Raw genomic sequence first — 22738 nt, forward strand, 5'->3', positions numbered from 1 at the left:
TGTTCTCCAGCAGGGGGCGCTGTGTGTCTGATTAATGAAGTCCACCTGAGGCCCATCAGTGCTGATATTTAACTGCGCTCCTGAGGAAGGTTCTTCAGTGTGTTCTTCAGGTTCTCATTATGGTTCAGTATAAGCTCTTGGTGGTGGCTCTTCTTTTGGCCTTCGTCTCTCACTGTAAGTCCACACCCTTCAGAGCCCATGTCTTTAGAAAGAAAAAGAGAGGGTGGTCCACCCTTCAGTTCCTGTTCTGAGAGAAGCTGGAGGTTCTGAGTAGTTCCACCACAGCTCTCTCTCAGAATCAGAGAAGGTTAGATACCTGTTTCTCAGCAGCTGGGGGTCTGTCTCTCAGCTGGGGGGCTTCTCTCCTAGTGTTACGCTCCTGTCCTCATGTCTGTGTCTCTCTGCAGTGCTGTGTTTTCCAGCTGGGTCTGAGCAGGTGCGAGCCGAGGGGCTGCAGTTGTCGAGAGTGATCAGGAGCTACAGAGGTGAGTTATTAGATCTTATTGGTTAAAGGGTCTGTCTCTGTAAATGTTGCAACAGAACCACATTGGGACACTAGGGGGTGCTAAACTGTGCAGCTGTGGCATGTTAAGTATGTCCTGCTGATTCTTGGTGTCTGTTTGTTTGACTTTGCTGACCCTGTGTAATGCGAGGTGTGTTGTGTCCAGGAGCCCGTAGTTCTGTGGAGGAGCTGTGGGAGAAATGGACTGATGCTTCTGGTGCTGGACAGGAAGAAGTGAAAGAATCTCCAGACTCCGAGCAAGATTCTGATGTTGAAGGAAAAGTGAAAGCGGTGACAGAATCTCCAGACTCCGAGCAAGGTTCTGATCCTAATCCCACTCTAAAACATTGAGGTCCAGGTGAAGGAGAGGGATCTGAGTGGGGTTCACTGCTGGAGGAGAGGGAATGGAGTGTGGTGGTAATGACCCTCCTCTGAGGGTCTGGTCAGTACTGGGGTGGTCTCCTCCAGCGCTGCTGACCCTCACTTCAGCTCTTCTCTCAGATGTAGGGAATGTGGAGTGATCTCAGTGGGGGATCTTCCTGAACTGAGCTCTGATCTGTTTCTGAAGATGGACTTGGTTTCAGGAGGTTTCCCCTGAGATGTTCCAGTCTAGTGCAGGGTAGGAGGGTACTCCAGGTCTGGGAGGGAGAAGCTAATGTAATTTGGAGGCTGATTTCTGCTGGAGAAGTGAGATCCTAAAGCTGTGTCTTGTTCCGTTGCAGAGTTCGTCTGAAGAACTGTGGTGTGAAGTTTGTGCATGAGCTCATGGACTCCAGCTGCTCCATCTCCCTGCTGTGCTTCTCAATAAACTTTTATATTCCCTGACAGACGTCTCTGTGGTGTCTTTACTGAAGTGTCCATTGGTTGTGCTGAGTTTAATAAATCGGGCTAAACTCCTGATCCTGACTTCAGGGAGAGGAGCTATGGCTATTCTACTTCTCCCAGGAGTTCTACTCCTGACCTCACTTCTCAAAAGAAAATACTGACAGTCCTTAATTTCTGTGTGTGTTCAAACCTGGAGTCCTTTAACCAGAGAACTTGAACCCTACTGAGCATAGTGTAACAGGCTGGCTTTTGGTAAGCTAGATATACTGAGCCCAGTGCAACATTGTTTGAGTGACCAATGTAGTAAAGAGCAAGCTCATAGCTGCACCAACTTTCAGTGCCAGGGGATGGCACTGGGCTCAGGTTACCATCAAAATTGAGTTTGATCTGAACAAAGCCTCTCACAAGCTACAGATTAAAGCAGCAAGCTGTATTCTCTGGGTCCTCAGTTACAGCATTTAGCAGATGCTCTTATACAGGGTAACTCACACGTGCTTATTGTTCAGGCAATGTGTAACTTCACTCGTACAAATGGAGTCCAGACTCCCTGAGCGCAGACATTTGTCAAAACAAGGGCCAGTGCTGATGTACATTTAATGTCCACATGCATGTTAAGTTTGCAGTACAAGGAATGACATTGAATTTGTGCCTACACAGGGGTTTTGTTTCTGCGAGAATGGGATGTTGGGGTAACCTTTTTTTTTTTTTTTTTTTTTTTTTTTTCTCTTTCTACTGGAGGTGGCAGGACAGGACGTTCTTACAAGTTCTCTTTACTACAAGAGGAAATAAAGTAAACAAAAGCCATAACATTGACCTCATGTAGACAAACCATCCTATAAGTTGAGGATGGGGTGAAAATGTCAAGTGGTTGACTGGGGCTCATTAAGATGCTGTTCTTTTCATTGTAATCAACCTGATTATTTGCAACAAAAGAATGGTGTTGGTGTAGAAGTCATTTTCAGCATCATCTTCACAATACTGAGAATGAAGAAGAATTTTGGTGACGAAGGTGGGAATCGAGTTGTGGCTTTGAACATCTGACCACTCCTTGATACGGATTCCCACATAAAGCCGGCAAATAAAAGGTGAGAATTTCACAAATTTGAGTTCTGGTTGTATGTTCAGCCCAAATCAGTTGGAAAGGTTGACAGATGAATTAATACATAAAGAGCAGGAGACTGAAACACTCAGAATATTCAGCTTAGTGGGTGTGGGTGTTGTAAAAAACTTCCAGAGTCGTTTGTAGCGGGCCGGAAGGCGCTACAAATGTGGAAGGGAGAAGCAGATAAAAGAATTCAGAAAAAGAACAGAAATGCAAAGAAGAGAGAAGTTAATGGGTATGTTAAATCAAATGTGTGTGCTATTTCACCAATATCTAACGATTGTGCAAATGTTTGTGCTTGAATTTGTGCCTACACATGGGTTTTGTTTCTGTGAGAATGGGATGTTGGGGTAAGCGCTTTTATTTTTTACTGGAGGTGGCAGGACAGGACGTTCTTACAAGTTCTCTTTACTACAAGAGGAAATGAAGTAAACAAAAGCCATAACATTTACCTCATGTAGACAAACCAACCTATAAGTTGAGGATGGGGTGAAAATGTCAAGTAGTCGACTGGGGCTCGTTAAGATGCTGTTCTTTTCATTGTAATAGACCTGATTATTTGCAACAAAAAAATGGTGTTGGCGTAGACATCGTTTTCAGCATCATCTTCACAATACTGAGAATAAACAAGAATGTTGGTGACGAAGGTGGGATTCGAGTTGTGGCTTTGAACATCTGACCACTCCTTGATATGGATTCCCACTTAAAGCCGGCAAATAAAAGGTGAGCAGTTCACAAATTTGAGCTCTGGTTGTATCTTTGAGTGTTGAAGGGCTGCACCGTATTAGACTCATTAGTGTATGCAGTATTGTGTTAATAGTTTTGAGGAAGTTTCATCGTGTTAAATTGAGGTGCCCACTCAAAACACTGTTATTGAACACTGTATTGATGCTGCCTCCCTTTGAACTATTACACTTTATACGGTAGAAAAAATTAAACTAGGAAATAAGGAGCAGCGGTGAAAATAAAAGCATGCTGTTAAAATTTGAATGAGTTGACTATGAAGAATTTGTGTTAAATGTTGAAAATGGATGTATTGTGTGAGAGTTCAGTTGGTTTGTCTGTGTGTGTGTGTGTGCTTAAGGGGAAGTGTCTCTCTGTGGAAGTGCTGAAGTGTAAATGGGGAAAGGCCATCCCTCCTCCTTTGTTTTTGGACTGTCCAGAGTGAGTGTGTGTTTGACAAAGTCTCTGCTAAGAGACTAAATAATCACATGTGGGGTGTGATGATGGGGTAGAAATAAATAGGGAAAGATATTTGTAATGATAAAGTTTATGAGCCTCTTTTCAGGACATTTTAATTGTAACTTCATTCATGAGCCTTTTAAAATGACTTTGTTGATTCTGTCATGAGTTTGAAAAGGGGACTTATGAAATAAATAAATAAGTTTTAGATAACATTGATGGGCCTTTGTTGGGGAGTATGACATGACCCCAGAAGGACATTTTAGATGCTGAGAATAGGAAAAGTGAGAAAGGAGATACAAAGCTGAGTGTTGTTTGTGTGTGTGAAAGGGGGGATCACTATTTATATGAGTTCCTGTGTGTATCTTAATTAAATACATTTGTTAATACCTATAAATGGTTAGGGTTATTCATGAGAATTAGAGCTTACATTAGTGTTGAAAAAAGGGAGAGAAATTGAAATCTCCGCATGTTGACTTTTATTGGGAGGAAAAAAAATATCACGGGTTTAAGCTCCTCTAGTCTCGCTGGAGCCTTGAGATCTGATGCTTTTCTAGAGTTTTCCTTCATGACAAAGGTGTAAGTGATGTAATGATAAAAGCCACATTGATTTGGTTTAAATAGAGGGTATAATATATTTAATGGGGCAAATTAAAAGTAAAGATGTGCATATAGATACTCCTCGGGGTTGTGTTTATGATGTATGAGGAAAGACATCACATGAGCCTGTTTGGATCTAAGCTTAATAATGTACGGTGCTGTGCAGAGGTTTGGACACGTAAGAAGATTGTCTGTGGCTCCTCAGTGGGTGTGGTGCTTGTGTGGAGTTGAAGGTGATCACAAAGGAGATAAAAGTGTAATAATCTAAAAGAAATGGGGAAATATAGGATCGTTTTTATATAAAGCAGTGGGTGTGAGTAAGTCTGTAGAGCAGGTTGGTTAGAATTCTCCTTGATTGCAAAAGTTTGATAAAAGTAGAGATATATTGTTTGGGGTCATTGTTTGTGGAACAGGATGTTGGTTGAGGGCCTCGGATGGTGTGGACTGTCGTGAGGGGAGATTTAAGAGGGGTTTGGATCAATACTTGTGTATAGAATATGATGCTTGTTGGAACAGCGTTGTTTGGTTTTTCCTAATGTTGAGCTTTTTTGTTTTTCATCTGGGTTTAACAAATTAACACTTAATGCTCAGATAAAGGGTTTTTAAATCGTATAATCTCTGGTGTCTAGACCTTTGTTCAGTACTGTTAATTTATATAAACAATTAATTACAACTGATAAGTACAAAAGTACTACTCATATTTGAATAGTGGAAATAAACTCTGAATGTTTGACAGGGGTCATTTCTAGAGTTTAAAACATACCAGTAGAATGCTTTTTCATATGTTAAAGTATAAATTACAAGTACTGGAATAATACATATGTTTTTCAAGAACCTAAAGGATGCAGTTATGTGACTATGTCACTCATAATGTGTGGTGTCTCTTGACCATATAAGTGTCTTCTATGTGTTTCTAGTGGTTTGGTAAAATGTAGGCTATATATAACCAGAAGGGAAAGGCTGATTTGTTGAGGATGCTTTCATCTTGTTTTCTTTGCTCTCAGTCATTCTCTGGTCCCTCACTCCTTTCATTGTTATATACATCACTCTGTCCAGACATAATCCAGTTTGTGTGATGGAATCCACAGTCGTAGTTCGTCCATTTTATTGTTTAGTGACCGGGCGTTGGCTATAAACAGACTTGGAATGGCCGGTTTGAATGGGTTAGCTTTTATCTTAGCCGCTAGTCCTCCCCTCTTCCCCCTCTTTTGCTTTCTGTCGCGCTGCCGTGTGCATTGCTTCAGCAGGGGAGGAATGATGTTAGTGCCCTCCGGATAGATCTGTATCTCCAGAGGGATAGAATTCCAGTATTTGTAGTCTGGGTAGCGTATCAAGTTATTTGCAACAGCTAGCAGATATGTTCTACTATACTGTAGTCCCAGAGTTAAAAAAAAAATGTAAACAAAAAGTAAGAAAGATAAGATAGCTGCCAAAGTTTGAGGAGCTCTGGGCCACAGCAGTTACCTGCGGGGCCATCTTGGCTCATCTCCAATACCAAGGCCTGGTATAGGGCTTGGTAAAGGACTAGTATAGGGCCTGGTATGGCAGGTCCTATGCCAGTAGACTGTGAAACATCAAAGATTACAGAGAGCAGTAATTCCACTTCAGAACATTTCAGAAACTAGGGTCAACAAAATAGTCCAAGACCAGTTAGAAAAAAGGTTAGACCTAAACGGTACAAGGTCTAGAGTGAAAGAAACTTCAGGGAATTCCACTTTCCAGTCCTGAATGTTACTGAGAGGTTAAACATATCACAACTAACTACACTAGTGACTCTGATAACTACAATGATGTCATCACCATTGAAAACTGAAATTAGTGTTGAACTGTAGAACAGTTCACCATCCCTGTAAATGTGGAAGGTTTAATACGGGGAGTAATAGTTCTCCTAAATGGAAAAATAGTCGAGGTGAAGATGTGGTATTAACAGGACCTGAAGTTAATCATTTGCCTTGTGACCAGAGAAAGTAGATGATTCAAAATTAGAGATGATTGTTCAATACTTTTGTGTAATGTTACATGGGAGGACCAAGGGGAATACACTTGTACTTACTTAGAGTCTGAGCTTAAACTTACACCATTTCAAATTTTGTGGAAAGAAGGGTACAAAACTCAGTGACAGTTAGGATGAGATATATACTCCAGCAGCAACTGTAGCAGCAACTCTGAAAATGAATAAAACACAAATAAAGTTGATTAATTTAGCTCCAGCACAAATTGTATTTCTATCATGTCTGTATCTCTAATAAATGAGAAAGAAAAGGATGACCTTTGTAAATGAAAAAACAACATCAGTGTCACCTATAAATGTTGTAAAAGTAACGCAGACTCCTGAAATAAATTAGTTACAATTGCAGAAGGAAGTACACACAACTCAGAAGCCTATGCAAAAAATAGAGCATAATGTTGATAAGAGTTTTCTGAAGCTAACAAACAGATGCACGTGTATTGGTATCAACTCAGGTAATTGTTAGAAGCACAAAAGGAGTTATTTGACTTTGGACATCTGAAGAAATGACTGTTCATTACCATGCATTACAGAAAAGAGAAGCAAATTGGAAAGCATATGTGTTTGATTCTTCAATGTTACAAATCACAGACCCATGGGCAGTTAGAAATATATGGTTTTAGCACATTACTCATTCAGTAAGAATGAGTAGGAAGTTGACCGGTCCATGTGTGGTGAAAGTTCCAACACCAGGTACATGGCCATCAATTTTAGAGACAGTAGCTGAACCACTGCATGCAATATGTACTATCTTGGTTGTGACATCAGCAAAAATCAACTTTGAGACTACCATCTATTTAAGAGTGTCATGTGCTGCTTAAGTTTTGTTACTGACAGGAATTAAAGGGGCACTGATTCTCTCGTATCAAGGAATAATACTGTTACGGACGCTGCAGTTAGGATCTGTTGCCTCGTGGCCAGAGTCAATCTAGTCCAACATTGTTTTATTGTAAAATGACTTTGGCCTGCTGCACAATATGGTTCTGATTCTCCCTTTAATAGATACACAAGTTACTCTCTGCGACATGGTCTTGTGTACATTGCTTGGTCCCAGTAGATTTCAAGGTAGGTCTGCGGTAACAAAATCTACACCTTACTGCAGAAATAGAGTGAGGAATAGCTCTAAACTAATCACTTGTGACCTGAGCCAGTGCTGACCCCTGCTGGAGAGGAGTTGGGGTGTAGGTGTGGTCCTGGTGCAGTTTGTATTAATGGAGTGTGGAACAGCAATCCACTCAACTGAAATTAACCCCCAACAAATCCTGTGCTCCTGTTTTCAAAAATCTGGAACTCCCAGAGTTACACTGGGAGGAGACACTCAGCTGCACATTGGAGTCTTCACTGCTAGAACACCCTGGGATTAAATAATTTCCTCCACCTGAAGGGAAACTGAAAACCCAGGACCTGATTTATCATTCACTGAGGAACACAAGGGCAGGGACGTCTCTCAGGGAAAATAACATTTTATTGAGAAGCACGGCAGGGAGGTGGAGCAGCTGGAGTCCATGAGCTCATGCACAAACTTCACACCACAGTTCTTCAGACAGCCACAACCTCTGCAACAGAACAAGACACAGCTTTAGGACCTCACTCCTCCAGCAGAAATCAGCCTCCACATTACATTAGGTTCTCTCTCCCAGACCTGGAGTACCCTTCTACCCTGCACTAGACTGGAACATCTCAGGGGGAACCTCCTGAAACCAAGTCCACCTTCAGAAACAGATCAAATCCCACTCTAAAACATTGAGGTCCAGGTGAAGGAGAGGGATCTGAGTGGGGTTCACTGCTGGAGGAGAGGGAATGGAGTGTGGTGGTAATGACCCTCCTCTGAGGGTCTGGTCAGTACTGGGGTGGTCTCCTCCAGCGCTGCTGACCCTCACTTCAGCTCTTCTCTCAGATGTAGGGAATGTGGAGTGATCTCAGTGGGGGATCTTCCTGAACTGAGCTCTGATCTGTTTCTGAAGATGGACTTGGTTTCAGGAGGTTTCCCCTGAGATGTTCCAGTCTAGTGCAGGGTAGGAGGGTACTCCAGGTCTGGGAGGGAGAAGCTAATGTAATTTGGAGGCTGATTTCTGCTGGAGAAGTGAGATCCTAAAGCTGTGTCTTGTTCCGTTGCAGAGTTCGTCTGAAGAACTGTGGTGTGAAGTTTGTGCATGAGCTCATGGACTCCAGCTGCTCCATCTCCCTGCTGTGCTTCTCAATAAACTTTTATATTCCCTGACAGACGTCTCTGTGGTGTCTTTACTGAAGTGTCCATTGGTTGTGCTGAGTTTAATAAATCGGGCTAAACTCCTGATCCTGACTTCAGGGAGAGGAGCTATGGCTATTCTACTTCTCCCAGGAGTTCTACTCCTGACCTCACTTCTCAAAAGAAAATACTGACAGTCCTTAATTTCTGTGTGTGTTCAAACCTGGAGTCCTTTAACCAGAGAACTTGAACCCTACTGAGCATAGTGTAACAGGCTGGCTTTTGGTAAGCTAGATATACTGAGCCCAGTGCAACATTGTTTGAGTGACCAATGTAGTAAAGAGCAAGCTCATAGCTGCACCAACTTTCAGTGCCAGGGGATGGCACTGGGCTCAGGTTACCATCAAAATTGAGTTTGATCTGAACAATGCCTCTCACAAGCTACAGATTAAAGCAGCAAGCTGTATTCTCTGGGTCCTCAGTTACAGCATTTAGCAGATGCTCTTATACAGGGTAACTCACACGTGCTTATTGTTCAGGCAATGTGTAACTTCACTCGTACAAATGGAGTCCAGACTCCCTGAGCGCAGACATTTGTCAAAACAAGGGCCAGTGCTGATGTACATTTAATGTCCACATGCATGTTAAGTTTGCAGTACAAGGAATGACATTGAATTTGTGCCTACACAGGGGTTTTGTTTCTGCGAGAATGGGATGTTGGGGTAAGCTTTTTTTTGTTTTTTTGTTTTTTTTTTCTCTTTCTACTGGAGGTGGCAGGACAGGACGTTCTTACAAGTTCTCTTTACTACAAGAGGAAATAAAGTAAACAAAAGCCATAACATTGACCTCATGTAGACAAACCATCCTATAAGTTGAGGATGGGGTGAAAATGTCAAGTGGTTGACTGGGGCTCATTAAGATGCTGTTCTTTTCATTGTAATCAACCTGATTATTTGCAACAAAAGAATGGTGTTGGTGTAGAAGTCATTTTCAGCATCATCTTCACAATACTGAGAATGAAGAAGAATTTTGGTGACGAAGGTGGGAATCGAGTTGTGGCTTTGAACATCTGACCACTCCTTGATACGGATTCCCACATAAAGCCGGCAAATAAAAGGTGAGAATTTCACAAATTTGAGTTCTGGTTGTATGTTCAGCCCAAATCAGTTGGAAAGGTTGACAGATGAATTAATACATAAAGAGCAGGAGACTGAAACACTCAGAATATTCAGCTTAGTGGGTGTGGGTGTTGTAAAAAACTTCCAGAGTCGTTTGTAGCGGGCCGGAAGGCGCTACAAATGTGGAAGGGAGAAGCAGATAAAAGAATTCAGAAAAAGAACAGAAATGCAAAGAAGAGAGAAGTTAATGGGTATGTTAAATCAAATGTGTGTGCTATTTCACCAATATCTAACGATTGTGCAAATGTTTGTGCTTGAATTTGTGCCTACACATGGGTTTTGTTTCTGTGAGAATGGGATGTTGGGGTAAGCGCTTTTATTTTTTACTGGAGGTGGCAGGACAGGACGTTCTTACAAGTTCTCTTTACTACAAGAGGAAATGAAGTAAACAAAAGCCATAACATTTACCTCATGTAGACAAACCAACCTATAAGTTGAGGATGGGGTGAAAATGTCAAGTAGTCGACTGGGGCTCGTTAAGATGCTGTTCTTTTCATTGTAATAGACCTGATTATTTGCAACAAAAAAATGGTGTTGGCGTAGACATCGTTTTCAGCATCATCTTCACAATACTGAGAATAAACAAGAATGTTGGTGACGAAGGTGGGATTCGAGTTGTGGCTTTGAACATCTGACCACTCCTTGATATGGATTCCCACTTAAAGCCGGCAAATAAAAGGTGAGCAGTTCACAAATTTGAGCTCTGGTTGTATCTTTGAGTGTTGAAGGGCTGCACCGTATTAGACTCATTAGTGTATGCAGTATTGTGTTAATAGTTTTGAGGAAGTTTCATCGTGTTAAATTGAGGTGCCCACTCAAAACACTGTTATTGAACACTGTATTGATGCTGCCTCCCTTTGAACTATTACACTTTATACGGTAGAAAAAATTAAACTAGGAAATAAGGAGCAGCGGTGAAAATAAAAGCATGCTGTTAAAATTTGAATGAGTTGACTATGAAGAATTTGTGTTAAATGTTGAAAATGGATGTATTGTGTGAGAGTTCAGTTGGTTTGTCTGTGTGTGTGTGTGTGCTTAAGGGGAAGTGTCTCTCTGTGGAAGTGCTGAAGTGTAAATGGGGAAAGGCCATCCCTCCTCCTTTGTTTTTGGACTGTCCAGAGTGAGTGTGTGTTTGACAAAGTCTCTGCTAAGAGACTAAATAATCACATGTGGGGTGTGATGATGGGGTAGAAATAAATAGGGAAAGATATTTGTAATGATAAAGTTTATGAGCCTCTTTTCAGGACATTTTAATTGTAACTTCATTCATGAGCCTTTTAAAATGACTTTGTTGATTCTGTCATGAGTTTGAAAAGGGGACTTATGAAATAAATAAATAAGTTTTAGATAACATTGATGGGCCTTTGTTGGGGAGTATGACATGACCCCAGAAGGACATTTTAGATGCTGAGAATAGGAAAAGTGAGAAAGGAGATACAAAGCTGAGTGTTGTTTGTGTGTGTGAAAGGGGGGATCACTATTTATATGAGTTCCTGTGTGTATCTTAATTAAATACATTTGTTAATACCTATAAATGATTAGGGTTATTCATGAGAATTAGAGCTTACATTAGTGTTGAAAAAAGGGAGAGAAATTGAAATCTCCGCATGTTGACTTTTATTGGGAGGAAAAAAAATATCACGGGTTTAAGCTCCTCTAGTCTCGCTGGAGCCTTGAGATCTGATGCTTTTCTAGAGTTTTCCTTCATGACAAAGGTGTAAGTGATGTAATGATAAAAGCCACATTGATTTGGTTTAAATAGAGAGTATAATATATTTAATGGGGCAAATTAAAAGTAAAGATGTGCATATAGATACTCCTCGGGGTTGTGTTTATGATGTATGAGGAAAGACATCACATGAGCCTGTTTGGATCTAAGCTTAATAATGTACGGTGCTGTGCAGAGGTTTGGACACGTAAGAAGATTGTCTGTGGCTCCTCAGTGGGTGTGGTGCTTGTGTGGAGTTGAAGGTGATCACAGAGGAGATAAAAGTGTAATAATCTAAAAGAAATGGGGAAATATAGGATCGTTTTTATATAAAGCAGTGGGTGTGAGTAAGTCTGTAGAGCAGGTTGGTTAGAATTCTCCTTGATTGCAAAAGTTTGATAAAAGTAGAGATATATTGTTTGGGGTCATTGTTTGTGGAACAGGATGTTGGTTGAGGGCCTCAGATGGTGTGGACTGTCGTGAGGGGAGATTTAAGAGGGGTTTGGATCAATACTTGTGTATAGAATATGATGCTTGTTGGAACAGCGTTGTTTGGTTTTTCCTAATGTTGAGCTTTTTTGTTTTTCATCTGGGTTTAACAAATTAACACTTAATGCTCAGATAAAGGGTTTTTAAATCGTATAATCTCTGGTGTCTAGACCTTTGTTCAGTACTGTTAATTTATATAAACAATTAATTACAACTGATAAGTACAAAAGTACTACTCATATTTGAATAGTGGAAATAAACTCTGAATGTTTGACAGGGGTCATTTCTAGAGTTTAAAACATACCAGTAGAATGCTTTTTCATATGTTAAAGTATAAATTACAAGTACTGGAATAATACATATGTTTTTCAAGAACCTAAAGGATGCAGTTATGTGACTATGTCACTCATAATGTGTGGTGTCTCTTGACCATATAAGTGTCTTCTATGTGTTTCTAGTGGTTTGGTAAAATGTAGGCTATATATAACCAGAAGGGAAAGGCTGATTTGTTGAGGATGCTTTCATCTTGTTTTCTTTGCTCTCAGTCATTCTCTGGTCCCTCACTCCTTTCATTGTTATATACATCACTCTGTCCAGACATAATCCAGTTTGTGTGATGGAATCCACAGTCGTAGTTCGTCCATTTTATTGTTTAGTGACCGGGCGTTGGCTATAAACAGACTTGAAATGGCCGGTTTGAATGGGTTAGCTTTTATCTTAGCCGCTAGTCCTCCCCTCTTCCCCCTCTTTTGCTTTCTGTCGCGCTGCCGTGTGCATTGCTTCAGCAGGGGAGGAATGATGTTAGTGCCCTCCGGATAGATCTGTATCTCCAGAGGGATAGAATTCCAGTATTTGTAGTCTGGGTAGCGTATCAAGTTATTTGCAACAGCTAGCAGATATGTTCAACTATACTGTAGTCCCAGAGTTAAAAAAAAATGTAAACAAAAAGTAAGAAAGATAAGATAGCTGCCAAAGTTTGAGGAGCTCTGGGCCACAGCAGTTACCTGCGGGGCCATCTTGGCTCATCTCCAATACCAAGGCCTGGTATAGGGCTTGGTAAAGGACTAGTATAGGGCCTGGTATGGCAGGTCCTATGCCAGTAGACTGTGAAACATCAAAGATTACAGAGAGCAGTAATTCCACTTCAGAACATTTCAGAAACTAGGGTCAACAAAATAGTCCAAGACCAGTTAGAAAAAAGGTTAGACCTAAACGGTACAAGGTCTAGAGTGAAAGAAACTTCAGGGAATTCCACTTTCCAGTCCTGAATGTTACTGAGAGGTTAAACATATCACAACTAACTACACTAGTGACTCTGATAACTACAATGATGTCATCACCATTGAAAACTTAAATTAGTGTTGAACTGTAGAACAGTTCACCATCCCTGTAAATGTGGAAGGTTTAATACGGGGAGTAATAGTTCTCCTAAATGGAAAAATAGTCGAGGTGAAGATGTGGTATTAACAGGACCTGAAGTTAATCATTTGCCTTGTGACCAGAGAAAGTAGATGATTCAAAATTAGAGATGATTGTTCAATACTTTTGTGTAATGTTACATGGGAGGACCAAGGGGAATACACTTGTACTTACTTAGAGTCTGAGCTTAAACTTACACCATTTCAAATTTTGTGGAAAGAAGGGTACAAAACTCAGTGACAGTTAGGATGAGATATATACTCCAGCAGCAACTGTAGCAGCAACTCTGAAAATGAATAAAACACAAATAAAGTTGATTAATTTAGCTCCAGAAATAATTAAGGGAAATAATGCAACAAATCAGGTTACTGCTTTAGCTGTGTCATCAAAGGAGATGAATGCTGCTACATTGCTGACGACAAATTGTATTTCTATCATGTCTGTATCTCTAATAAATGAGAAAGAAAAGGATGACCTTTGTAAATGAAAAAACAACATCAGTGTCACCTATAAATGTTGTAAAAGTAACGCAGACTCCTGAAATAAATTAGTTACAATTGCAGAAGGAAGTACACACAACTCAGAAGCCTATGCAAAAAATAGAGCATAATGTTGATAAGAGTTTTCTGAAGCTAACAAACAGATGCACGTGTATTGGTATCAACTCAGGTAATTGTTAGAAGCACAAAAGGAGTTATTTGACTTTGGACATCTGAAGAAATGACTGTTCATTACCATGCATTACAGAAAAGAGAAGCAAATTGGAAAGCATATGTGTTTGATTCTTCAATGTTACAAATCACAGACCCATGGGCAGTTAGAAATATATGGTTTTAGCACATTACTCATTCAGTAAGAATGAGTAGGAAGTTGACCGGTCCATGTGTGGTGAAAGTTCCAACACCAGGTACATGGCCATCAATTTTAGAGACAGTAGCTGAACCACTGCATGCAATATGTACTATCTTGGTTGTGACATCAGCAAAAATCAACTTTGAGACTACCATCTATTTAAGAGTGTCATGTGCTGCTTAAGTTTTGTTACTGACAGGAATTAAAGGGGCACTGATTCTCTCGTATCAAGGAATAATACTGTTACGGACGCTGCAGTTAGGATCTGTTGCCTCGTGGCCAGAGTCAATCTAGTCCAACATTGTTTTATTGTAAAATGACTTTGGCCTGCTGCACAATATGGTTCTGATTCTCCCTTTAATAGATACACAAGTTACTCTCTGCGACATGGTCTTGTGTACATTGCTTGGTCCCAGTAGATTTCAAGGTAGGTCTGCGGTAACAAAATCTACACCTTACTGCAGAAATAGAGTGAGGAATAGCTCTAAACTAATCACTTGTGACCTGAGCCAGTGCTGACCCCTGCTGGAGAGGAGTTGGGGTGTAGGTGTGGTCCTGGTGCAGTTTGTATTAATGGAGTGTGGAACAGCAATCCACTCAACTGAAATTAACCCCCAACAAATCCTGTGCTCCTGTTTTCAAAAATCTGGAACTCCCAGAGTTACACTGGGAGGAGACACTCAGCTGCACATTGGAGTCTTCACTGCTAGAACACCCTGGGATTAAATAATTTCCTCCACCTGAAGGGAAACTGAAAACCCAGGACCTGATTTATCATTCACTGAGGAACACAAGGGCAGGGACGTCTCTCAGGGAAAATAACATTTTATTGAGAAGCACGGCAGGGAGGTGGAGCAGCTGGAGTCCATGAGCTCATGCACAAACTTCACACCACAGTTCTTCAGACAGCCACAACCTCTGCAACAGAACAAGACACAGCTTTAGGACCTCACTCCTCCAGCAGAAATCAGCCTCCACATTACATTAGGTTCTCTCTCCCAGACCTGGAGTACCCTTCTACCCTGCACTAGACTGGAACATCTCAGGGGGAACCTCCTGAAACCAAGTCCACCTTCAGAAACAGATCAGAGCTCAGTTCAGGAAGAACCCCCACTGAGATCACTCCACAGTCCCTCCATCTGAGAGAAGAGCTGAAGTGAGGGTCAGCAGTGCTGGAGGAGACCACCCCAGTACTGACCAGACCCTCAGAGGAGGGTCACTACCACCACACTCCTCTCCCTCTCCTCCAGCAGTGAACCCCACTCAGATCCCTCTCCTTCACCTGGACCTCAGTGTTTCAGAGTGGGATTAGGATCAGAACCTTGCTTTGAGTCTGGAAATCTTTTCACTGCTTCCACTTCTGATTCAACAATAAAACCCTGCTCCCAGTCTGGAGATTCTCTCACTGCTTCTTGTCCAGCACCAGAACCTGAACCATCAGTTTATCTCTCCCACAGCTCCTCACAGAACCATGGGCTCCTGGACACAACACACCTCATTACACAGGGTCAGACAAACACCAGACACCGAGAATCAGCAGGACATCCTTAACATGCCACAGCTGCACAGTTTAGCACCCCCTAGTGTCCCAATGTGGTTCTGTTGCAACATTTACACAGAGACAGACCCTTTAACCAATAAGATCTAATAACTCACCTCTTTTGCTCCTGATCACTTTCAACAACTGCAGCCCCTCGGCTCGCACCTGCTCAGACCCAGCTGGAAAACACAGCACTGCAGAGAGACACAGACATGAGGACAGGAGCGTAACACTAGTTACACATGTACTCACTCACTTACTCACAAATACACAAATACATACACACACGTTGCCATGTCAGGTGTGCTTTATTGCCTTCATTGTGCCGGCAAACAAAAGAACTACATTACCCATAACCCCCCTGGCACATGTCACAGTGTGTGTGTGTGTAAACTGTAAAAATGTTTAGTCAATTTTAAGTAACAGGTTTATTTTCAAGACGTTTCTGTACAAAGAGTGCCCTCAGAATCTGTCCAGCTTTAATCCTCCTCTCAGTGTGGGACAATATCCTCCTGGTATTTATCAAAACTATCAAAAGGTTTGTACTTATAGTTGTGAAAAACCTGGTTGTAGCCTTGAATCCTGTTTAGAATTGATTAAAGAATTAATAGATTAAAGACTAAAAACTAAATATCTATTTTGAAAAAAACAATTTTCAAACTTAATCCAACTAGACTTTTAAATCTGTTCCAATACCTTCATAAAAGCAGCTGCTGAAGAATTAAAGACAGCAATTAAAAAGAAAAGGGAGGCAGTGTGGAGAGAGCACCCCCTGCAGGAGTCTGCTGACTGTGTGTGTTCTCCAGCAGGGGGCGCTGTGTGTCTGATTAATGAAGTCCACCTGAGGCCCATCAGTGCTGATATTTAACTGCGCTCCTGAGGAAGGTTCTTCAGTGTGTTCTTCAGGTTCTCATTATGGTTCAGTATAAGCTCTTGGTGGTGGCTCTTCTTTTGGCCTTCGTCTCTCACTGTAAGTCCACACCCTTCAGAGCCCATGTCTTTAGAAAGAAAAAGAGAGGGTGGTCCACCCTTCAGTTCCTGTTCTGAGAGAAGCTGGAGGTTCTGAGTAGTTCCACCACAGCTCTCTCTCAGAATCAGAGAAGGTTAGATACCTGTTTCTCAGCAGCTGGGGGTCTGTCTCTCAGCTGGGGGGCTTCTCTCCTAGTGTTACGCTCCTGTCCTCATGTCTGTGTCTCTCTGCAGTGCTGTGTTTTCCAGCTGGGTCTGAGCAGGTGCGAGCCGAGGGGCTGCAGTTGTCGAGAGTGATCAGGAGCTACAGAGGTGAGTTATTAGATCTTATTGGTTAAAGGGTCTGTCTCTGTAAATGTTGCAACAGAACCACATTGGGACACTAGGGGGTGCTAAACTGTGCAGCTGTGGCATGTTAAGGATGTCCTGCTGATTCTTGGTGTCTGTTTGTTTGACTTTGCTGACCCTGTGTAATGCGAGGTGTGTTGTGTCCAGGAGCCCGTAGTTCTGTGGAGGAGCTGTGGGAGAAATGGACTGATGCTTCTGGTGCTGGACAGGAAGAAGTGAAAGAATCTCCAGACTCCGAGCAAGATTCTGATGTTGAAGGAAAAGTGAAAGCGGTGACAGAATCTCCAGACTCCGAGCAAGGTTCTGATCCTTATCCCACTCTAAAACATTGAGGTCCAGGTGAAGGAGAGGGATCTGAGTGGGGTTCACTGCTGGAGGAGAGGGAATGGAGTGTGGTGGTAATGACCCTCCTCTGAGGGTCTGGTCAGTACTGGGGTGGTCTCCTCCAGCGCTGCTGACCCTCACTTCAGCTCTTCTCTCAGATGGAGGGAATGTGGAGTGATCTCAGTGGGGGATCTTCCTGAACTGAGCTCTGATCTGTTTCTGAAGATGGACTTGGTTTCAGGAGGTTTCCCCTGAGATGTTCCAGTCTAGTGCAGGGTAGGAGGGTACTCCAGGTCTGGGAGGGAGAAGCTAATGTAATTTGGAGGCTGATTTCTGCTGGAGAAGTGAGATCCTAAAGCTGTGTCTTGTTCCGTTGCAGAGTTCGTCTGAAGAACTGTGGTGTGAAGTTTGTGCATGAGCTCATGGACTCCAGCTGCTCCATCTCCCTGCTGTGCTTCTCAATAAACTTTTTATATTCCCTGACAGACGTCTCTGTGGTGTCTTTACTGAAGTGTCCATTGGTTGTGCTGAGTTTAATAAATCGGGCTAAACTCCTGATCCTGACTTCAGGGAGAGGAGCTATGGCTATTCTACTTCTCCCAGGAGTTCTACTCCTGACCTCACTTCTCAAAAGAAAATACTGACAGTCCTTAATTTCTGTGTGTGTTCAAACCTGGAGTCCTTTAACCAGAGAACTTGAACCCTACTGAGCATAGTGTAACAGGCTGGCTTTTGGTAAGCTAGATATACTGAGCCCAGTGCAACATTGTTTGAGTGACCAATGTAGTAAAGAGCAAGCTCATAGCTGCACCAACTTTCAGTGCCAGGGGATGGCACTGGGCTCAGGTTACCATCAAAATTGAGTTTGATCTGAACAATGCCTCTCACAAGCTACAGATTAAAGCAGCAAGCTGTATTCTCTGGGTCCTCAGTTACAGCATTTAGCAGATGCTCTTATACAGGGTAACTCACACGTGCTTATTGTTCAGGCAATGTGTAACTTCACTCGTACAAATGGAGTCCAGACTCCCTGAGCGCAGACATTTGTCAAAACAAGGGCCAGTGCTGATGTACATTTAATGTCCACATGCATGTTAAGTTTGCAGTACAAGGAATGACATTGAATTTGTGCCTACACAGGGGTTTTGTTTCTGCGAGAATGGGATGTTGGGGTAAGCTTTTTTTTTTTTTTTTTTTTTTTTTTTTTTCTTTCTACTGGAGGTGGCAGGACAGGACGTTCTTACAAGTTCTCTTTACTACAAGAGGAAATAAAGTAAACAAAAGCCATAACATTGACCTCATGTAGACAAACCATCCTATAAGTTGAGGATGGGGTGAAAATGTCAAGTGGTTGACTGGGGCTCATTAAGATGCTGTTCTTTTCATTGTAATCAACCTGATTATTTGCAACAAAAGAATGGTGTTGGTGTAGAAGTCATTTTCAGCATCATCTTCACAATACTGAGAATGAAGAAGAATTTTGATGACGAAGGTGGGAATCGAGTTGTGGCTTTGAACATCTGACCACTCCTTGATACGGATTCCCACATAAAGCCGGCAAATAAAAGGTGAGAATTTCACAAATTTGAGTTCTGGTTGTATGTTCAGCCCAAATCAGTTGGAAAGGTTGACAGATGAATTAATACATAAAGAGCAGGAGACTGAAACACTCAGAATATTCAGCTTAGTGGGTGTGGGTGTTGTAAAAAACTTCCAGAGTCGTTTGTAGCGGGCCGGAAGGCGCTACAAATGTGGAAGGGAGAAGCAGATAAAAGAATTCAGAAAAAGAACAGAAATGCAAAGAAGAGAGAAGTTAATGGGTATGTTAAATCAAATGTGTGTGCTATTTCACCAATATCTAACGATTGTGCAAATGTTTGTGCTTGAATTTGTGCCTACACATGGGTTTTGTTTCTGTGAGAATGGGATGTTGGGGTAAGCGCTTTTATTTTTTACTGGAGGTGGCAGGACAGGACGTTCTTACAAGTTCTCTTTACTACAAGAGGAAATGAAGTAAACAAAAGCCATAACATTTACCTCATGTAGACAAACCAACCTATAAGTTGAGGATGGGGTGAAAATGTCAAGTAGTCGACTGGGGCTCGTTAAGATGCTGTTCTTTTCATTGTAATAGACCTGATTATTTGCAACAAAAAAATGGTGTTGGCGTAGACATCGTTTTCAGCATCATCTTCACAATACTGAGAATAAACAAGAATGTTGGTGACGAAGGTGGGATTCGAGTTGTGGCTTTGAACATCTGACCACTCCTTGATATGGATTCCCACTTAAAGCTGGCAAATAAAAGGTGAGCAGTTCACAAATTTGAGCTCTGGTTGTATCTTTGAGTGTTGAAGGGCTGCACCGTATTAGACTCATTAGTGTATGCAGTATTGTGTTAATAGTTTTGAGGAAGTTTCATCGTGTTAAATTGAGGTGCCCACTCAAAACACTGTTATTGAACACTGTATTGATGCTGCCTCCCTTTGAACTATTACACTTTATACGGTAGAAAAAATTAAACTAGGAAATAAGGAGCAGCGGTGAAAATAAAAGCATGCTGTTAAAATTTGAATGAGTTGACTATGAAGAATTTGTGTTAAATGTTGAAAATGGATGTATTGTGTGAGAGTTCAGTTGGTTTGTCTGTGTGTGTGTGTGTGCTTAAGGGGAAGTGTCTCTCTGTGGAAGTGCTGAAGTGTAAATGGGGAAAGGCCATCCCTCCTCCTTTGTTTTTGGACTGTCCAGAGTGAGTGTGTGTTTGACAAAGTCTCTGCTAAGAGACTAAATAATCACATGTGGGGTGTGATGATGGGGTAGAAATAAATAGGGAAAGATATTTGTAATGATAAAGTTTATGAGCCTCTTTTCAGGACATTTTAATTGTAACTTCATTCATGAGCCTTTTAAAATGACTTTGTTGATTCTGTCATGAGTTTGAAAAGGGGACTTATGAAATAAATAAATAAGTTTTAGATAACATTGATGGGCCTTTGTTGGGGAGTATGACATGACCCCAGAAGGACATTTTAGATGCTGAGAATAGGAAAAGTGAGAAAGGAGATACAAAGCTGAGTGTTGTTTGTGTGTGTGAAAGGGGGGATCACTATTTATATGAGTTCCTGTGTGTATCTTAATTAAATACATTTGTTAATACCTATAAATGGTTAGGGTTATTCATGAGAATTAGAGCTTACATTAGTGTTGAAAAAAGGGAGAGGAATTGAAATCTCCGCATGTTGACTTTTATTGGGAGGAAAAAAAATATCACGGGTTTAAGCTCCTCTAGTCTCGCTGGAGCCTTGAGATCTGATGCTTTTCTAGAGTTTTCCTTCATGACAAAGGTGTAAGTGATGTAATGATAAAAGCCACATTGATTTGGTTTAAATAGAGAGTATAATATATTTAATGGGGCAAATTAAAAGTAAAGATGTGCATATAGATACTCCTCGGGGTTGTGTTTATGATGTATGAGGAAAGACATCACATGAGCCTGTTTGGATCTAAGCTTAATAATGTACGGTGCTGTGCAGAGGTTTGGACACGTAAGAAGATTGTCTGTGGCTCCTCAGTGGGTGTGGTGCTTGTGTGGAGTTGAAGGTGATCACAGAGGAGATAAAAGTGTAATAATCTAAAAGAAATGGGGAAATATAGGATCGTTTTTATATAAAGCAGTGGGTGTGAGTAAGTCTGTAGAGCAGGTTGGTTAGAATTCTCCTTGATTGCAAAAGTTTGATAAAAGTAGAGATATATTGTTTGGGGTCATTGTTTGTGGAACAGGATGTTGGTTGAGGGCCTCGGATGGTGTGGACTGTCGTGAGGGGAGATTTAAGAGGGGTTTGGATCAATACTTGTGTATAGAATATGATGCTTGTTGGAACAGCGTTTTTTGGTTTTTCCTAATGTTGAGCTTTTTTGTTTTTCATCTGGGTTTAACAAATTAACACTTAATGCTCAGATAAAGGGTTTTTAAATCGTATAATCTCTGGTGTCTAGACCTTTGTTCAGTACTGTTAATTTATATAAACAATTAATTACAACTGATAAGTACAAAAGTACTATTCATATTTGAATAGTGGAAATAAACTCTGAATGTTTGACAGGGGTCATTTCTAGAGTTTAAAACATACCAGTAGAATGCTTTTTCATATGTTAAAGTATAAATTACAAGTACTGGAATAATACATATGTTTTTCAAGAACCTAAAGGATGCAGTTATGTGACTATGTCACTCATAATGTGTGGTGTCTCTTGACCATATAAGTGTCTTCTATGTGTTTCTAGTGGTTTGGTAAAATGTAGGCTATATATAACCAGAAGGGAAAGGCTGATTTGTTGAGGATGCTTTCATCTTGTTTTCTTTGCTCTCAGTCATTCTCTGGTCCCTCACTCCTTTCATTGTTATATACATCACTCTGTCCAGACATAATCCAGTTTGTGTGATGGAATCCACAGTCGTAGTTCGTCCATTTTATTGTTTAGTGACCGGGCGTTGGCTATAAACAGACTTGAAATGGCCGGTTTGAATGGGTTAGCTTTTATCTTAGCCGCTAGTCCTCCCCTCTTCCCCCTCTTTTGCTTTCTGTCGCGCTGCCGTGTGCATTGCTTCAGCAGGGGAGGAATGATGTTAGTGCCCTCCGGATAGATCTGTATCTCCAGAGGGATAGAATTCCAGTATTTGTAGTCTGGGTAGCGTATCAAGTTATTTGCAACAGCTAGCAGATATGTTCAACTATACTGTAGTCCCAGAGTTAAAAAAAAATGTAAACAAAAAGTAAGAAAGATAAGATAGCTGCCAAAGTTTGAGGAGCTCTGGGCCACAGCAGTTACCTGCGGGGCCATCTTGGCTCATCTCCAATACCAAGGCCTGGTATAGGGCTTGGTAAAGGACTAGTATAGGGCCTGGTATGGCAGGTCCTATGCCAGTAGACTGTGAAACATCAAAGATTACAGAGAGCAGTAATTCCACTTCAGAACATTTCAGAAACTAGGGTCAACAAAATAGTCCAAGACCAGTTAGAAAAAAGGTTAGACCTAAACGGTACAAGGTCTAGAGTGAAAGAAACTTCAGGGAATTCCACTTTCCAGTCCTGAATGTTACTGAGAGGTTAAACATATCACAACTAACTACACTAGTGACTCTGATAACTACAATGATGTCATCACCATTGAAAACTGAAATTAGTGTTGAACTGTAGAACAGTTCACCATCCCTGTAAATGTGGAAGGTTTAATACGGGGAGTAATAGTTCTCCTAAATGGAAAAATAGTCGAGGTGAAGATGTGGTATTAACAGGACCTGAAGTTAATCATTTGCCTTGTGACCAGAGAAAGTAGATGATTCAAAATTAGAGATGATTGTTCAATACTTTTGTGTAATGTTACATGGGAGGACCAAGGGGAATACACTTGTACTTACTTAGAGTCTGAGCTTAAACTTACACCATTTCAAATTTTGTGGAAAGAAGGGTACAAAACTCAGTGACAGTTAGGATGAGATATAT

At 41.3% G+C, this 22738-nt stretch overlaps 1 long non-coding RNA gene across 1 annotated transcript; it reads right to left on the minus strand.

Moving 5' to 3' along the window:
- Positions 1-14744: 14744 nt before the first annotated feature.
- On the minus strand, positions 14745-16414 carry LOC136697904 (uncharacterized). Its single transcript, XR_010802756.1, has 4 exons — positions 16290-16414; positions 15710-15787; positions 15375-15532; positions 14745-14971 (listed from the first exon to the last, which is right to left on the minus strand). It is a non-coding gene; the product is annotated as an uncharacterized lncRNA (long non-coding RNA).
- Positions 16415-22738: the final 6324 nt, after the last annotated feature.

Source organism: Hoplias malabaricus, chromosome 5, assembly GCF_029633855.1.
Source record: "Hoplias malabaricus isolate fHopMal1 chromosome 5, fHopMal1.hap1, whole genome shotgun sequence".
In the NCBI taxonomy this organism is placed as follows: domain Eukaryota; kingdom Metazoa; phylum Chordata; class Actinopteri; order Characiformes; family Erythrinidae; genus Hoplias; species Hoplias malabaricus.